At 40.1% G+C, this 18,574-nt stretch overlaps 1 protein-coding gene and 1 long non-coding RNA gene across 5 annotated transcripts in view; one reads left to right on the forward strand and one right to left on the reverse strand.

Moving 5' to 3' along the window:
• The window catches only part of LOC102995832 (uncharacterized), a 42,109-nt gene extending 40,355 nt beyond the window's left edge, over positions 1 to 1,754 (reverse strand). For both annotated transcript variants that reach the window (XR_008618163.1, XR_003681119.1), the window contains exon 1: positions 515 to 1,754. This is a non-coding gene — a long non-coding RNA (uncharacterized lncRNA). The remainder of the gene's footprint in view (positions 1 to 514) is intronic.
• Positions 1 to 18,574, forward strand: part of NR6A1 (nuclear receptor subfamily 6 group A member 1) — a 212,163-nt gene that overhangs the window by 88,255 nt on the left and 105,334 nt on the right. The window lies entirely within an intron of this gene.

Consider the following 18,574-nt stretch of genomic DNA (forward strand, 5'->3'; position numbering starts at 1 on the left):
CTATCGAACGGCCAGGACTGTCTGGTTTTGGCTCATGCCTTTGTCCATGTCTGGCTTAGTTCCTCTCTGTCTACGCCTGCCTCTACCCCCACCGCCCCAGGCAGCACAAGTGTTTGGCTACACAAAACTACAGATAGAAAAAAGGTGGTAAAAACTTCAAACTTTGCTAGATTCTCCAAGTTTATTCTTTTGTTTATTCACTTTCTCTCTTCTTTAATACTTCGTTTTAAGAAAACAAACACAAAATTAATTATCTAAAGGCAAAGAATGCAAAGCAACCTTTGTGTTCCTTGTAATAACTGACTTCATAACTCTCTCCAGCTGCGTTATGGGGTGTGTATAAAAAGCTTCTGTTCTGAGAACAAAGGAGCACGTGCAGAAATGAGACTAAAAAATCCACTGACAGTATTTCACCACACAAATTACTTAAAAGATTTTAGTCAAGCCTCTCAACAGATTCAATGTTAAAATGGTTTTTAGTTAAAAAAAAAAAAAAAAAATTGAAAGTGCTTACCCAGTAAAAGAACCGAAGTAGTCCTGAACTGTTACGTAAGACTTTTTACAGTTGGATCTTTGTCAAAAGGGGGTGGGGGTGATGGGAGAAAGCAGCAACAACAATCAAAAAAGTGCGAGCTGCTGTGGCTTAGAGGACAACTTCTCTGTTTCCAGATAGGATTCTTGCTGTAGAAATGGAACTCCCAGCCAGCACAGCATCCTGTCCCGGTAGAGAAATGAGTTTGTCAGTAAAAAAAAAATTAGATACTGGAACCCAGACTAGATGAGGTATTGAACCGCGCCAGATTTCCTTGCAGCCCTGTCTGCTCAGCTCGCATTGAACTATATATGACCCAGATGATGGACAGAAGCACATTCAGTCATGTGCACACTGGAAGAAAGCGGATTTGCTGGTCCCTGGCAGTGCAGGGGTTTGTCTTCTGATTGGGCTGTGCCCTGATCAGTGAAATGTGAAGCCCTCACCATTCAGAGGCCGTAATTCAGGACTGGCAGTTTGAGTGTCTGGCTGCCTCTAGTCACTGAGAGAGACTTTGAAGGTGTTGCTTTTGTTTGGTGGCATTACCCACTCAGAGGTTACTTACACCTATGTACTAGTATTAGGAACAATGCTAGCCTTCCTGAAATGCAAGAAGGAAGCCAGCTTTGCCTGAATTCTGTCATCTTATTGTTGATGAACTTTGCTCTATCTTAACCCAATTATTTGATTTGAGAATTTTTGTGATCTTAACCAAGGCCCATGTCCAGACCACACCCTGGCCGTGATTTTATGGGTTTGATAAGGTAAAAATAAAGGTAGCATTTGACTTTGAAGCTTCCTAGATGATACAAATTGCTCTTAATGAAAATTGGATGGATGGACAGCAGAGAAGTTAAGTTTTGGATTCTGGAGTCTTTGAATGTGCTAGGAAGAAGCTTTATCTCTTATTGCCTTTGTGAAGCTGTCACTCTTATCCTAGTCCTTAGTCACATAGGGGACTGGTGGGGGGAAGCTACCAAAGTATAGGATCCCATTGAACTGTGACATAACCTTTATGCAAGGTAGCCACAGTCTACTCTCTCTAGTCTGTCTGAACTAGGGTCCTTGGGATTATTTCCTGTCTTTCTGAGCCACTAGGAAATGAGGCCATTATTTGGACTGTCGGTTGTGACATTTTTGTTTAGTATATGAAAGTTGCTTTGTTTAATGCAAATTAACACTATTTTTAAAAAATTTGAAGCAATAAAGGAATTAGCTTATATAATCCTAAACTAGTGTTTAGACATATAAATACTTTGGTTTATTTTCTGCCTCTCTTACACTTGTGGAAATAAATCCATGGTCAGTGTATAGCATCTGTCTATTTTGCTGTAAATTCTGGGTTTGGATGTTTAAGTATTTGTAATTTCTTAGATGTTACACAGTATCCTATATATGGGGACTGCACAGGAATTTTTCTCTTGTCTTAACCTGGAGAAGCTGGGTTGATATGTTATGGGATATAACAATGATCAAAGTCAGAAAAGAAGGGATGCACACCCTCTCTTTCTGTAAACTACAGAACAATCATTCCTTTTTTTCTTTAAGCTGTGGTAAAATATACGTAAAGTAAAATTTACCATTTTAACGTCTGTAGTCTGTAGCATTAGGTACATTCACATTGTTGTATAATCATCCCCACCACCTATCTCCAGAATATTTTTATTTCCCCAAATTGAAACTCTGTACCTAACATTAGCTTCTTATTCCTTCCTCCCCCAGCCCCTGGCAACCACCATTCTTTCTGTCTCTATGAATTTGACTATTCAAGATAACCTCATAAAAGTAGAATCATACAGTACTTGTCTTTTTGTGACTGGGTTAACTTCACTTAGCTTAATGTCCTCTAGGGTCATTCATGTTGTAGCATGTGTCAGAATTTCCTTCCCTTTTAAGGTTGAATAATATTCCATTCCATTGTACGTATAGACCGCATTTTGTTTATCCTTTCATCTGTCTATGGACACTTAGTTGCTCCCACCTTTTGGCTATTAAGACAATCATTCTTGACCATTCTTCTTGTAATCTTGTGAGGGCTTCTTTACAGAGCTGTTCTGACCCATCTTAAAAGCTATTCCATTTTATCAGTTGGAAGGGTTTTGGTATGCCTTTTAACTTTAGAGACTAACTAGGCCCTAATATCAGATTTGCTAGAGAAGGGCAGATTCTTTTCAGCCTTCTTGGATGAGACTTAAAACATAATTCTTCTCTTTATTTTTTATGGGTTTATCTTTTCCTATTACACTGTGAGCTCTTCCTGGGCAGGGACTGTAGTAAATTCCTTTTGAATTGTGCCTGTGCCTCTTGTTTAGGAAGTAGACATCAATAAAAATTAGTTGGAAAAAAATGTGAATTAATGAATAATAATAGAATAATAGCTAATTTTATTGGATTTTTATTATAGGCAAGACACTGTGACAAATGTTTTATATACATTATTTAACTTTCAAAACAACTCTGAGATAAGTATCGCTATCTTCATTTAATAGATAACTTGTTCAGGACCTCACAGCATGTAAAAGATACAACTGAGATTTGAACCCTTGTCTCTTTTGGCTTCAGAGCCATTATGCAAACTCCATAGTGAGGTGATGATCAGTGAGTTTGGAAGCAGGAGATTAAGGCTAAGCATTGATTCCAAATCAGATATTCTTTCATTAGGCATCAGGAGCTATAGCCCTGTGATAGAGATGGTTCATGAGTGGATACTCAGAGGAAAGCTTTGCACATTATAGATCTTTAGCTGAACAACCCCTTGTTGAACTCAGTTCACAGATATTCCTGTGTATGTAAATTCTCTTTCTTAGGTTATTTTGAAAGTGCCGTTAAATGAATGCACTAGAACGAGTGCATTGATGTTCCTCATACATGTATGAATGATACTGTTCTAGGTGCTAGGGTGAGTCAAGAATAAACCAGAACAGATTCTTATGGATCTTGCATGCTAGTGAGGAGACAGAAAAATAAGTTTACAAACTAATATAAAGTAAAACAGGAAACCATGCTATGAGGAAAATAAAATAGGGTAATGTGATGATGGACAATGCCTTGGGGGTAGATTTGGATGAGGGACTCCTTAAATGAGGAAATACCCAGGAATGCTTCTCTGAGGAAGTAAAATATACAAGCTGAGAGCCAAACGATGACAAGAAGAATCCTAGAGGATAAAGAGCTGAAAGAAGTGTGATCTGAGCAATGAGAATGAGATATAAGAACTCTAAGATAGGATTGAATTTGGTGTGTTTGAGGAGCTGAAAGAGTAGCATGGCTAAAGTGGAGTGAATGCAGGTAGGAGATAATGTTGGAGAGGTAGGATGGGATCCTGTCATGTAGGGCCTTGTGAGCTGTGATAAGAAATTTGGATTTTTCCCCAAAGGTAGGAGATTGGAAGGTTTTAAGCAGAAGAGTCCTCGTGACACTACCTTTTTTTAAAAAAAATTAAATTAATTAATTTATTTATTTAGGGCTGCTCTGGGAGGCATGTGGGATCTTAGTTCCCATGCTCCCTGCAGTGGAAGCACAGAGTCCTAACCACTGGACTGCCAGTGAATTCCCCTGACAGTACCTTTAACTGGAGTCCTTCCCAAGCTGGAGACTGCCAAGGCTTTCACATGTTAGTGGCCAGCTCTAGGTGTCCTAGCAGAATGATACTTCTTTTACAAGAATGCTGGGGCAACCATTGGTTTCATTGCTCTTTCCACATCAAAGAGGGCTCATTCAACAGGAGTCTTGTTGTTTTCACAACATCACTGTTGTGTGGATAGGGTTTTGTATGCTGGTTTTCTGTATTAATTTAGGCTAAAATTCAGTTCTTTGTTAGACCTGATCTTTCTGTGTCAGTAACTTTGAAGAACGTGTTCTTGGCAGTTGATGATGGCTGTTTCATTTATATGATATACTTAAGGGCATACTGATGGGAATCTGAAATTGACAAGTAAAGAGGAACTTTCCTAGTATTCTTTTTATTTTTTGGCTGTGTCGGGTCTTAGTTGCGGCATGCAGGATATTTGTTGAGGTGCGTGGGCTCTTCACTGTGGCGTGCGGGCTTCCTTCTATTTTCTCTATCTAGTTGAGGCGTGCCGGCTCAGTAGTTGTGGCACGTGGGCTTAGCTGCCCCGTGGCATGTGGGATCTTAGTTCCCCAACCAGGGATCGAACCCGCGTCCCCTGTGTTGGAAGGCGGATTCTTTACCACTGGACCACCAGGGAAGTCCGTTTGCCAGTATTCTTTTTTTTTTTTTTTTTAAGATTATTTATGTATGTATGTATGGCTGCGTCAAGTCTTAGTTGCGGCATGCGGGATCTTTGTTGAGGCATGCAAGATCTTCTGTTGCAGTGTGCAGGCTCTTCTTTGTGGTGCGCGGGCTTCTGTCTAGTTGTGGTGTGCAGGTTTTCTCTTCTCTAGTTGTGGCGCGCAGGCTCCAGGGTGCGTGGGCTCTGTAGTTTGCGGCATGCAGGCTGTCTAGTTAAGGCGCATGAGCTCAGTAGTTGCGGCCTGCAGGCTTAGTTGCCCTGCAGCATGTGGGAATCTTAGTTCCCTGACCAGGGATCAAACCCACGCCCCCTGAATTGTAAGGCGGATTCTTTACCACTGGACCACCAGGAAAGTACCCCCTTCCCAGTATTCTTAAATAAGGCTGTATTCAGGTATTCTGACTCTAGTAGGGTTAATTGCTAACATTTATCCCATATTATTAGATTTTTTCAAATACTGTGAAAAATACCAAACATTACACACCTGATAGTTTCATTTTATAGGTCGGTTGCCTTCAAATTGTTTTGACCATTATCCTCTGTAAGAAAGGTAATTTATATTGTAATCCATTATACACGTATTTGTATATATATGTATTAATATCTATATCTGAAACCATACTTTCATGGTATAGTACTTGTCCTTATTACATGTAGTCATCTGATTTTTTTTTATACTTAAAAATTATTATTTACAAGCCACTAAATTGATTTTTAAAACCCACTGAAGGGACAATCTGAACTTTGAAAAAACATTATAGGGGAGAAATCTGAGGCTCGGAGAGGTTATGACTTGTCATTTGTCACATAGCAAGGAAGTAGCAGAGCTGGGACTTAAACCATTGCTAATGATTCCAAAGCCCTTCCTTGTTACCACATTGTATAGCTTTTCTAGTGATTATAACCTTCAGTGAAACTGAACAAAAATGAAACACCAAAAATGACCTTTAGGGCTTCCCTGGTGGTGCAGTGGTTGAGAGTCCGCCTGCCAATGCAGGGGACACGGGTTCGTGTCCCAGTCTGGGAAGATCCCACATGCTGCGGAGCGGCTAGGCCTGTGAGCCATGGCCACTGAGCCTGCGCATCTGGAGCCTGTGCTCCACAACGGGAGGAGCCGCAACAGTGAGAGGCCCACGTACCACCAAAAAAAAAAAAAAAAAAAAAAAAATGACCTTTAATAATGATTATATACAATGTAAATTTTCAAAGCAGAGGCTGTAGGATGGGACAGAAATATTCTTCCTCTAATCACGTCCTCTGCCTTTTTCAAAGAGCTGTTGGCCACTTGGCGTTGTCTTCCATATCTTGGACAGAATGCGGTTGATATTACTCATTAGTTGTACTGGGAACCAGCACATTCCCAAAGCACTTGTATCTCGTTACTCAGCCTACACCTGAGCTAATCTTGGCTTCTTAAAATAATAGCTGTATGATACCGAGCTTATGAGAGTGAGAATGTGGCCTCTCAAAAGTGAGCTGTTGCAGTGTAACTTGGAGTCAGTGCTCAGATACAAGAGAGGAAATATATCTAGCGTCTGAGTCCAGCCCTGCCGTTTTCTGACCTGGTTACGGTACTGGTTGAGTTAATTTTGCTGAAAGGAGAAATCAGGTCCTCCTCTCCCGCTGGAGGATAAGGCTATATCAAAGGGAAAGGGCAGGGAATTAATGCCTGTTGTTTACTATGAGCCAGCCATGCACTGTACTCTAGGCCAGGGGTCCCTAACCCTCGGTCCACGGCCTGTTAGGAGCCAGGCCACACAGCAGGAGGTGAGTGGAGGGTGAGCAAGCAAAGCTTCATCTGCCGCTGCCCATCACTCCCCATGGGTCACATTACCGCCTGAACCATTTCCACCCCCCAACCCCCACCCTGGTCTGTGGAAAAATTGTCTTCCAGGATACCGGTCCCTGGTGCCAAAACGGTTGGGGACTGCTGCTCTCCCCGCCCCCCTTTTAATCTAATTTAATTTAATTTATTTTTTGGCTGTGTTGGGTCTTTGTTGCTGCATGCAGGCTTTTCTTCAGTTGCAGCAGCAGGGGCCACTGTTCGTTGCAGTGCGCAGGCCTCTCATTGTGGTGGCTTCTCTTGTTGTGGAGCATGGGCTATAGGCGTGTGGGCTTCAGTAGTTGTGGCACATGGGCTTCAGTACTTGTGGTGCTCGGGCTCTAGAGCACAGGCTCAGTAGTTGTGGCGCACGGGCTTAGTTGCTCCGCGACATGCGGGATCTTCCTGGACCAGGGCTCAAACCCATGTACCCTGCATTGGCAGGCAGACTCTTAACCACTGCGCCACCAGGGAAGCCCTCTAGGCCCTTTTGACATAGGTTTTAGTTTAATTCTCACGACAGTTCTGTGAGGGGAAAGTTATTATCCCTATTGTTTTCATTTATTATTTTTATTTCTTAAAATTAGGATACAGAACAATCAGGACACAGAACAGTTACAGTGCCCCAAAAAACTATTTTGTGTATTATCCTTAGTTTACAGCAAAAAAACATTGAGGCTCAGAGAGAAGAAATGATTCTTAAACAATCACAAAGTCAAGTAGTGGTTGAGGTTGGGACAGAAGCTACACTATACCTACCTTTAAAAATCATACCTTCACCTCAGAGCTGAATTGGAGCTCTAAGTTGATGAGACTGTGTGGAAGGGGACATTCCTAGGCTTTAAGAATAAAGGGTTATGTCATAGGATGGAAGCCTTTGAAAACCCAACACTGTGGAAATAGAGCTGCTTTCTTATTCCTGTGTAGTGTGGGGTTTGTCTAGGATACCTCCAACACTTTTTGGGGTTTTTTTTTGGCCACATTGGGTCTTCGTTGCTGTGTGTGGGCTTTCTCTAGTTGCGGTGAGTGGGGGCTCCTCTTCGTGGCAGTGCGCAGGCTTCTCATTGCAGTGGCTTCTCTTGTTGCAGAGCACAGGCTCTAGGTGTGTGGGCTTCAGTGATTGCAGCACGCGGCCTCAGTAGTTGTGGCTCACGGGCTCTAGAGCACAGGCTTAGTAGCCGTGGCACACGGGCTTAGTGCCTCCGCGGCATGTGGGATCCTCCCGGGGCAGGGATCGAACCCGTGTCTCCTGCATTGGCAGGCGGATTCTCAGCCACTGTACCACGAGGGAAGTCCCACCTCCAACACTTTTTTAATCGGTACAGATTCATGTTTTTAGTCTTTATGCAGTTGCTTTTCAGTGAAAAACAGGAGTTTAATCTTCTGCTAGTTTCCTTTATTAACCCACTGGGTTTTGTTTTTGTTGTTGTTTTTCCTTTTTTTCTTCTGCCATGACTTGGACATGGGTTTTGTTGTTGTTTTTCCTTTTTTTCTTCTTCCATGACTTGGACATGGGTTTTTTTCTCTTGGGGGCTTGAACTGGGTTGGCTCTCCAGAGCTTCTGGACCTCCTTGTTTCTTGGGTAGGCAGAAATAGTCAGGTGCCCTAGTGTCTGCTAAGGAAAAGGGTAAAATCACGTGGGTAGGATTGGGTCGAAGGCATGGGTCATAAAACATTACTCCTGTGGCTGCCAAGAAAATGCTCATTTTTTTGTGAAGAGACTGGTCCAATGTTAGTCATTTGATTATATAATTAAAGCAGGGATTTTGGATAATTTCTTTTTTTTTTTCTTTTTTTTTTTTTTTTTTTTTGCGGTACGCCGGCCTCTCACTGTTGTGGCCTCTCCCATTGCGGAGCACAGGCTCCGGACGCGCAGGCTCAGCGGCCATGGCTCACGGGCCCAGCTGCTCCGCGACATGTGGGATCCTCCCGGACCGGGGCACGAACCCGCGTCCCTTGCATCACCCGCGTCCCTTGCATCGGCAGGCGGACTCTCAACCACTGCGCCACCAGGGAAGCCCCTGGATAATCTCTTTAGATACATGATAAGACCTACTTTTTCTCCCCCATTTTGTCTTCCCATGGATCACATCAAGGGTAAAGATGGGACTTTGCAAAACTGTTACTTTGAATTGTTATAACATCCCCCTTTATACCAATGAGGAAAACTGAGGTACAGAGAGGTTAAGTAGCTTCTTCAAGATTCCTAAGACAGAGCCAGTAATCTAACTCAGGTTTTTTGTGGGGTTTTGTTTTGTTTTGTTTTGTTTTTGGTGTGTATGGATTTTGTTTTTGTTTTTGTTTTGGTGTGGCTCCAAGGCTGTCTCTTTGTATTACCTATTTGCTATCTTCACTAACTCACTTCCAGTGCCTCTCAAGGGCATTGCCATTGTTCAGAGAATGGTGGTGGTGATTATACCCCTTAGGACAGACTTTTTTTCCCTTTAAAGTATCAAATCATTCTTGAGCATTTTAACTTTAAAAAGAGATTCAGTTCAGAGTTGTGTTATGGTGACTCCAACATCATTTAAAAATTCAGGGCATCCGCGGAGCGGCTGGGCCCGTGAGCCATGGCCGCTGAGCCTGCGCGTCCGGAGCCTGTGCTCCGCAAAGGAAGAGGCCACAACAGAGAGAGGCCCACGTACCGCAAAAAAAAAAAAAATTCAGGGCATCAAAATCTTCAGGAGCTGATTATAACTTTGAGGGACCTAGGGCTGTTGAGATTTGGAATATCCACTGATCCAGAGCCACATGGTTACTGGGCAGAAGGTGATAGGGCAAAAAGGTTCTTGGCTATGGGCTGAGCCCACGTGGGGTCAGACTGTATGTATCACAGGAAGAAGCCAGAGCTGAATTCCAGGTCACAGACGGCTGAACCTAGGCAGGTATCAGCACTCTCAAGGGATATGGTTCAGAGGCAGGCCATTGGTGGCCAGTGTTTTGGTCTGACTTACCATTTGTAATTACCATTAGGCCTCTCCAAGCAGGTCTATTAACCTTTATTATTTTTTTTGTTTTGTTTTTTTTTTTGCGGTACGCGGGCCTCTTACTGTTGTGGCTTCTCCCGTTACGGAGCACAGGCTCCGGGCGCGCAGGCTCAGCGGCCATGGCTCACGGGCCCAGCCGCTCCGTGGCATGTGGGATCTTCCCGGACTGGGACACGAACCCGTGTCCCCTGCATCGGCAGGTGGACTCTCAACCACTGTGCCACCAGGGAAGCCCAACCTTTATTATTTTTTTAAAAAATATTTATTTATTTGGCTGTGCTGGGTCTTAGTTGTGGCATGTGGGATCTAGTTTCCTGACCAGGGATTGAACCCAGGCCCCCTGCATTGGGAGCGCAGTTTAGCCACTGGACCACCAGGGAAGTCCATATTAACCTTTGAAATATATAGAGAGGTCATGTTCAAGAGATACCTGCCACTGAAATTACACACTTTCTAGAAGTTTACATGGTCATCATTCCCATTAGAGTCATTATTATTTTTTGCAGTACGTGGGCCTCTCACTGTTGTGGCCTCTCACGTTGCAGAGCACAGGCTCCGGACGCGCAGGCTCAGCGGCCATGACTCACGGGCCCAGCCGCTCTGCGGCATGTGGGATCTTCCCGGACCAGGGCACGAACCTGTGTCCCCTGCATCGGCAGGCAGACTCCCAACCACTGCGCCACCAGGGAAGCCCCCCATTAGAGTCATAAGTGCCCACTGACAAAACATGGCAGGGATTAATTCACTTAAGCAGTTTTAAGGGAGCCTTTTTTAACTTCAAAAATTGTGAATATATGGTTTTCTTCTTTGTAAAAATTGTTACTGCCCTTTTTTCTCCAGGCTTCTAAAGGCAATAGCTATTAATACTTGAAAAGTTAGAAAATTAGTATTTTTTCTTTCATATGTATTTTATTTAACTAATAAACTTTATTTTTGGAGCAGCTTTAGGTTCACCCCCAAATTGAGCGGAAAGTACAGATAGTTCCAATATACTCCCTGTTCCCAACGTGCATGACCCCCAACCAACTATCAACATCCAGTACCAGAGTGATGCATTTGTTACAGTTGATAAACCTACACTGACACATCGTCACCCAAAATCCGTAGTTTATTTTTATTTATTTATTTGTAAAATGATTATTGCTGGTTTCACCACTGCTCTTTTTAAAAATATATTTATTTATTCATTCATTCATGCATGCATGCATGCATGTATGTAGCGCTGGGGGGTCTTTGTTGCGGCATGCAGGATCTCCATTGCAGCCTTCAGACTCTTGGTTACGGCATGTGGACTTCTTAGTTGTAGCATGTGGACTCTTAGTTGCGGCATGCATGTGGATCTAGTTCCCCGACCAGGGATCTAACCCAGGCCCTCTGCATTGGGAGTGTGGAGTCTTGCCCACTGGACCACCAGGGAAGTCCTCATAGTTTACTTTAGATTTCACTCTTGGTATTGTACATTCTGTGGATTTTGACAAATAGATAATGATGTGTATTACCATTGCAGTATGTTACAGAATAGTTTCAACTGCCCTAAAAATTCTCTGTGCTCTGCCTATTCATCTCTCCCTCCCTCCTTCCTAACCACTGGCAACTACTAATCTTTTTGCTGTCTCCATAGTTTTGCCTCTTCCAGATGTTATACAGTTGGAATCATACAGTATGTGGCCTTTTTAGATTGGCTTCTTTCACTTAGTAATATGCATTTAAGTTTCCTCCATGTCTTTTCACAGCTTGATAGCTCATTTCTTTTTAGCACTGAATAATAATTCCTTTGTCTGGATGTACCACAGTTTATCCACTCACCTACCAAAGGGCATCTTAGCCACTTCCAAGTTGTGGCAGTTATGAATAAAGCTGCTACATATAAACATCTGTATGTAAGTTTTTGTGTGGACATAAGTTTTCAGTTCATTTGGGTAAATACCAAGGGTGATTACTGGATCATATGGTATGAGTATGTTTAGTTTGTATGCAACTGCCAAACTGTCTTCCAAGGTAGCATTTCTACCAGCAAGGAATGAGAATTCTGGTTGCTCTACATCATCCTCCCCAGCATATGATATTGTCTCTCTCTTTTTTTTTTTTTTTTGGTGTGGGAGTCATTCTAACAGGTGTGTAGTGATATCTTGTCATATTAACTTGCACTCCCCTAATGACAGATGATGTTGAACATCTTATGCTTGCTTGCCATCTCTGTATCTTCTTTGGTGAGGTGTCTAGTAAGGTTTCTCACCTATTTTTTAATTTGGTTCATTTTCTTATTGTTGAGGGTTTTTTCTTACTGTGGATTTTTAAGAGTTTCTTTTATAATTTTGGATAGCAGTCCTTTATCAGACGTGTCTTTTACCAATATTTTCTCGTAGTCTGTTCATCTCATTCTAATGACATTGTCTTTGTCTTTAGCAGACCAGAAATTCTTCATTTTAATGAAGTCTAGCTTACTAATTATTTCTTTCATGGGTCATGCTTTTGGTTAGGTACCCAACAATTCATTGCCATGCACAAGGTCATCTAGGTTTTCTCCTGTGTTATCTTCTAGGAGTCTCATAGTTTTGTGTTTTTCATTTAGGTCTGTGATTCATTTTGAGTTAATTTTTGTTAAGGGTGTAAGGTCTGTGTGTAGATTGATTTTTTTTTTTTTTTACATGTAGCTATCTCCAGTTGTTCCAGCACCATTTCTTGAAGACTAACTTTGCTACATTTTATTGCCTTTACTCCTTTGTCAAAGATCGTTTGGTTGTATTTATGTGGGTCCATTTCTAGGCTCTCTATTCTGTTCCATTAATCTATTTGTTCTTTCCCCAATACCACACTGTCTTGATTACTGTGACTTTGTAATCATTCTTGAAGTCAGATAGTGTCCATTCTTCAGCTTTGTTCTTCTATTTCCATATTGTATTGGCCATTCTGGGTCTTATGCCTCTCCATATAAACTTTAGAATCAGTTTGTTGATATCTACAAAATAAGTTGCTGGGATTTTGATTGGGATTGCATTGAATCTGTAAATCAAGGTGGGAGGAACTGGTATCTTGGTGATATTGACTCTTCCTATCTATGAATATGTAATATCTCTCTAGTACTTTTTTGACATTTTTTTCATCAGAATTTTGTAGTTTTCCTCATATAGATCTTGTACATATTTTGTTAGATTTATACCTGAGTATTTCATTTTGGGGGGGGGTGTGCTATTGTAAATGGTAATGTATTAAATGGTAATGTAATTTCAAATTCCACTTGTTCATTACTGGTATATAGGAAAGTGACTGACTTTTGTTTATTAACCTTGTATCCTGAAACCTTATTATCACTGCTTATTAGTTCCAGGAGTTTTTTGTTGATTCTTTGCGGCCATGGCTCACGGGCCCAGCCGCTCCGTGGCATGTGGGATCTTCCCGGACTGGGACACGAACCCGTGTCCCCTGCATCGGCAGGTGGACTCTCAACCACTGTGCCACCAGGGAAGCCCAACCTTTATTATTTTTTTAAAAAATATTTATTTATTTGGCTGTGCTGGGTCTTAGTTGTGGCATGTGGGATCTAGTTTCCTGACCAGGGATTGAACCCAGGCCCCCTGCATTGGGAGCGCAGTTTAGCCACTGGACCACCAGGGAAGTCCATATTAACCTTTGAAATATATAGAGAGGTCATGTTCAAGAGATACCTGCCACTGAAATTACACACTTTCTAGAAGTTTACATGGTCATCATTCCCATTAGAGTCATTATTATTTTTTGCAGTACGTGGGCCTCTCACTGTTGTGGCCTCTCACGTTGCAGAGCACAGGCTCCGGACGCGCAGGCTCAGCGGCCATGACTCACGGGCCCAGCCGCTCTGCGGCATGTGGGATCTTCCCGGACCAGGGCACGAACCTGTGTCCCCTGCATCGGCAGGCAGACTCCCAACCACTGCGCCACCAGGGAAGCCCCCCATTAGAGTCATAAGTGCCCACTGACAAAACATGGCAGGGATTAATTCACTTAAGCAGTTTTAAGGGAGCCTTTTTTAACTTCAAAAATTGTGAATATATGGTTTTCTTCTTTGTAAAAATTGTTACTGCCCTTTTTTCTCCAGGCTTCTAAAGGCAATAGCTATTAATACTTGAAAAGTTAGAAAATTAGTATTTTTTCTTTCATATGTATTTTATTTAACTAATAAACTTTATTTTTGGAGCAGCTTTAGGTTCACCCCCAAATTGAGCGGAAAGTACAGATAGTTCCAATATACTCCCTGTTCCCAACGTGCATGACCCCCAACCAACTATCAACATCCAGTACCAGAGTGATGCATTTGTTACAGTTGATAAACCTACACTGACACATCGTCACCCAAAATCCGTAGTTTATTTTTATTTATTTATTTGTAAAATGATTATTGCTGGTTTCACCACTGCTCTTTTTAAAAATATATTTATTTATTCATTCATTCATGCATGCATGCATGCATGTATGTAGCGCTGGGGGGTCTTTGTTGCGGCATGCAGGATCTCCATTGCAGCCTTCAGACTCTTGGTTACGGCATGTGGACTTCTTAGTTGTAGCATGTGGACTCTTAGTTGCGGCATGCATGTGGATCTAGTTCCCCGACCAGGGATCTAACCCAGGCCCTCTGCATTGGGAGTGTGGAGTCTTGCCCACTGGACCACCAGGGAAGTCCTCATAGTTTACTTTAGATTTCACTCTTGGTATTGTACATTCTGTGGATTTTGACAAATAGATAATGATGTGTATTACCATTGCAGTATGTTACAGAATAGTTTCAACTGCCCTAAAAATTCTCTGTGCTCTGCCTATTCATCTCTCCCTCCCTCCTTCCTAACCACTGGCAACTACTAATCTTTTTGCTGTCTCCATAGTTTTGCCTCTTCCAGATGTTATACAGTTGGAATCATACAGTATGTGGCCTTTTTAGATTGGCTTCTTTCACTTAGTAATATGCATTTAAGTTTCCTCCATGTCTTTTCACAGCTTGATAGCTCATTTCTTTTTAGCACTGAATAATAATTCCTTTGTCTGGATGTACCACAGTTTATCCACTCACCTACCAAAGGGCATCTTAGCCACTTCCAAGTTGTGGCAGTTATGAATAAAGCTGCTACATATAAACATCTGTATGTAAGTTTTTGTGTGGACATAAGTTTTCAGTTCATTTGGGTAAATACCAAGGGTGATTACTGGATCATATGGTATGAGTATGTTTAGTTTGTATGCAACTGCCAAACTGTCTTCCAAGGTAGCATTTCTACCAGCAAGGAATGAGAATTCTGGTTGCTCTACATCATCCTCCCCAGCATATGATATTGTCTCTCTTTTTTTTTTTTTTTGGTGTGGGAGTCATTCTAACAGGTGTGTAGTGATATCTTGTCATATTAACTTGCACTCCCCTAATGACAGATGATGTTGAACATCTTATGCTTGCTTGCCATCTCTGTATCTTCTTTGGTGAGGTGTCTAGTAAGGTTTCTCACCTATTTTTTAATTTGGTTCATTTTCTTATTGTTGAGGGTTTTTTCTTACTGTGGATTTTTAAGAGTTTCTTTTATAATTTTGGATAGCAGTCCTTTATCAGACGTGTCTTTTACCAATATTTTCTCGTAGTCTGTTCATCTCATTCTAATGACATTGTCTTTGTCTTTAGCAGACCAGAAATTCTTCATTTTAATGAAGTCTAGCTTACTAATTATTTCTTTCATGGGTCATGCTTTTGGTTAGGTACCCAACAATTCATTGCCATGCACAAGGTCATCTAGGTTTTCTCCTGTGTTATCTTCTAGGAGTCTCATAGTTTTGTGTTTTTCATTTAGGTCTGTGATTCATTTTGAGTTAATTTTTGTTAAGGGTGTAAGGTCTGTGTGTAGATTGATTTTTTTTTTTTTTTTACATGTAGCTATCCAGTTGTTCCAGCACCATTTCTTGAAGACTAACTTTGCTACATTTTATTGCCTTTACTCCTTTGTCAAAGATCGTTTGGTTGTATTTATGTGGGTCCATTTCTAGGCTCTCTATTCTGTTCCATTAATCTATTTGTTCTTTCCCCAATACCACACTGTCTTGATTACTGTGACTTTGTAATCATTCTTGAAGTCAGATAGTGTCCATTCTTCAGCTTTGTTCTTCTATTTCCATATTGTATTGGCCATTCTGGGTCTTATGCCTCTCCATATAAACTTTAGAATCAGTTTGTTGATATCTACAAAATAAGTTGCTGGGATTTTGATTGGGATTGCATTGAATCTGTAAATCAAGGTGGGAGGAACTGGTATCTTGGTGATATTGACTCTTCCTATCTATGAATATGTAATATCTCTCTAGTACTTTTTTGACATTTTTTTCATCAGAATTTTGTAGTTTTCCTCATATAGATCTTGTACATATTTTGTTAGATTTATACCTGAGTATTTCATTTTGGGGGGGGGTGTGCTATTGTAAATGGTAATGTATTAAATGGTAATGTAATTTCAAATTCCACTTGTTCATTACTGGTATATAGGAAAGTGACTGACTTTTGTTTATTAACCTTGTATCCTGAAACCTTATTATCACTGCTTATTAGTTCCAGGAGTTTTTTGTTGATTCTTTAGGATTTTCTACATAGACGATCTTGTCATCTGTGAACAAAGACAGTTTTATTTCTTCCTTCCCAATCTGTATTCCTTTTATTTCCTTTTTGCTGTCTTATCACATTAGCTGGGACTTCCAGTGTGACGTTGAAAAGCAGTAGCGAGAGGGGCATCCTTGCATTGTTCCTGATCTTAGCAGGAAAGCTTTGAGCTTCTTATCATTAAGATTGGTGTTAGCTGTAGGTTTTTTGCACATGTTCTTTATCACATTAAGGAAATTCCCTTCTATTTCCAGTTTCCTGAGAGTTTTTATTGGGAATGGGTGTTGGATTTTGTCAAATGCTTTTTTCTGCATCTATTGATATGATCAAGTGTTTTTTTTCTTTAGCATGTTGATATGATGGATTATGTTAATAATTTTCAAATGACAAACCAGCCTTGATACCTGGAATAAATCCCATTTGGTTATGATGTATAATTCTGTTTACATTGTTGGATTCCATTTGCTAGTATTTTGTTGAGGATTTTTAAATCTGTATTAATGAGAGAAATTGGTTTGTAATTTTCTTACAAGGTCTATTTTTGTTATTAAGATAATGCTGGCTTCACATAATGAGTTAAGAAATATTCCTTCTGCTTCTGTATTCTGGAAGAGATTATAGAAAATAGGTATAATTTTGTTCTTATGTGTTCTGTAGAATTCACCAGTGAACCCATCTGGGCCTGGTGTTTTCTGTTTGGAAAGATAATTAATTATTGATTTAATTTCTTTAATAATAAACCTATTTAGATTATTTCTTCTTGTGTGAGTTTTGGGAGATTATGGCTTTCCAGGAATTGGTACATTTCATCTAGGTTATCAAATTTGCAGGCATAAAGTTGTTCGTAGTATTTCTTTATTCTAATGTCTGTGTGATCTGTACTGATGACACCTCTTTCATTTCTGATTTTGGTGATTGTGTCTTCTCCCTTGTTTTCTTAACCTGGCTAGAGGCTTATCGATTTTATTTATCTTTTCAAAGAACCAGCTTTTGGTTTTGTTGATTTTCTCTATTGATTTCTTATTTTCGATTTCATTGATTTTTTTTTTTCTCTAGTTCTTATTATTTCTTTTCTTCTGCTTGCTTTGGGTTTAATTTGCTCTTCATATTCTAGTTTCCTAAGGTGGAAGCTTAGATTATTGATTTTAGATCTTTTCTAATATTCAATTTTCAACTCTAATATTGAATTCAAATTCAACTCTAAAACATTCAGTGCTATTAATTTTTCTTTAAGCACTGTTTTTGATGCATCCTACAAATTTTGATAAGTTGTATTTCATTTGATAAGTGTATTTTCATTTTAAAAATATTTCAAAATATTTTTAAAATTTCTCTTCAGATTTCTTCTTTGACCCATGTGTTTAGAATTGTATTGTTTAATCTCCAGATATTTTAAGTAATTTTCCAGCTATCTTGCTGTTATTGATTTCTAGTTTAATTCCATTGTGATCTGAGAGCAGACATTCACTGTATGATTTCTATTCTTTTAAGTTTGTTAAGGTGTGTTTTATGATCCAGAACGTGGTCTATCTTGGCGGACGTTCCACATGAGCTTGAGAAGAATGTGTAATATGCTGTTGTTGGATAAAGTAGTCTGTAAATATCAATTATATTCAGTTGATTTGTAGTTCAGTTTAGTTCAGCTATGTCCTTACTGATTTTACGGCTGTTGGATCTGTCCATTTCTGATAGATGGGTGTTAAAGTGTCCAACTATAATAATAGATTCAAATCTATTTCTTTTTGCAGTTCTATCAGTTTTTACCTCATATTTTTTCATAAGCTAAAAAATTATAAATTAGTGTTTACTGTATTATTATGATAATGATTTAAATTATACATACACATACTTTTGATATATGTCACAATAAAAATAAAAATTGGACATACAGACATAAATAAAAATTTAAAAATGAAACGGTATGAATAAGTATTCAACCACATTTTGGGTCAAAGAATTGTAAATTTAAATAATGAATTTACCTCATATTTTGATGCTGTGTTGTTAGGTACATACACATTAAGGGTTGTTATGTCATCTTTGGAGTACTGATGTCTTTATCATTATATAATGCCCTTTGTTTTCCCTGATAACTTACCTCACTCTGAAATCTGCTTTGTCTGAAATTAATATACCCATTCTACTTTTTATTCTTTAGCCTGTTAACTTGTTTTTAAAGTTTTTAAATTTCATTGTGGAAATATCCAAATATATGCAGATGTAAAGAGAATGGTATAAAGAGCCCCCATGTACTCATCAGTCAGTTCCAAAAATTATAACTTTTTTGAAGTATTTTAAAAACTTTTCCCCAAATATTATTACAAAAATTTCAAGGCTTCCCTGGTGGCGCAGTGGTTGAGAGTCCGCCTGCCGATGCAG

Source organism: Physeter macrocephalus, chromosome 9 (genome assembly GCF_002837175.3).
Source record: "Physeter macrocephalus isolate SW-GA chromosome 9, ASM283717v5, whole genome shotgun sequence".
In the NCBI taxonomy this organism is placed as follows: domain Eukaryota; kingdom Metazoa; phylum Chordata; class Mammalia; order Artiodactyla; family Physeteridae; genus Physeter; species Physeter macrocephalus.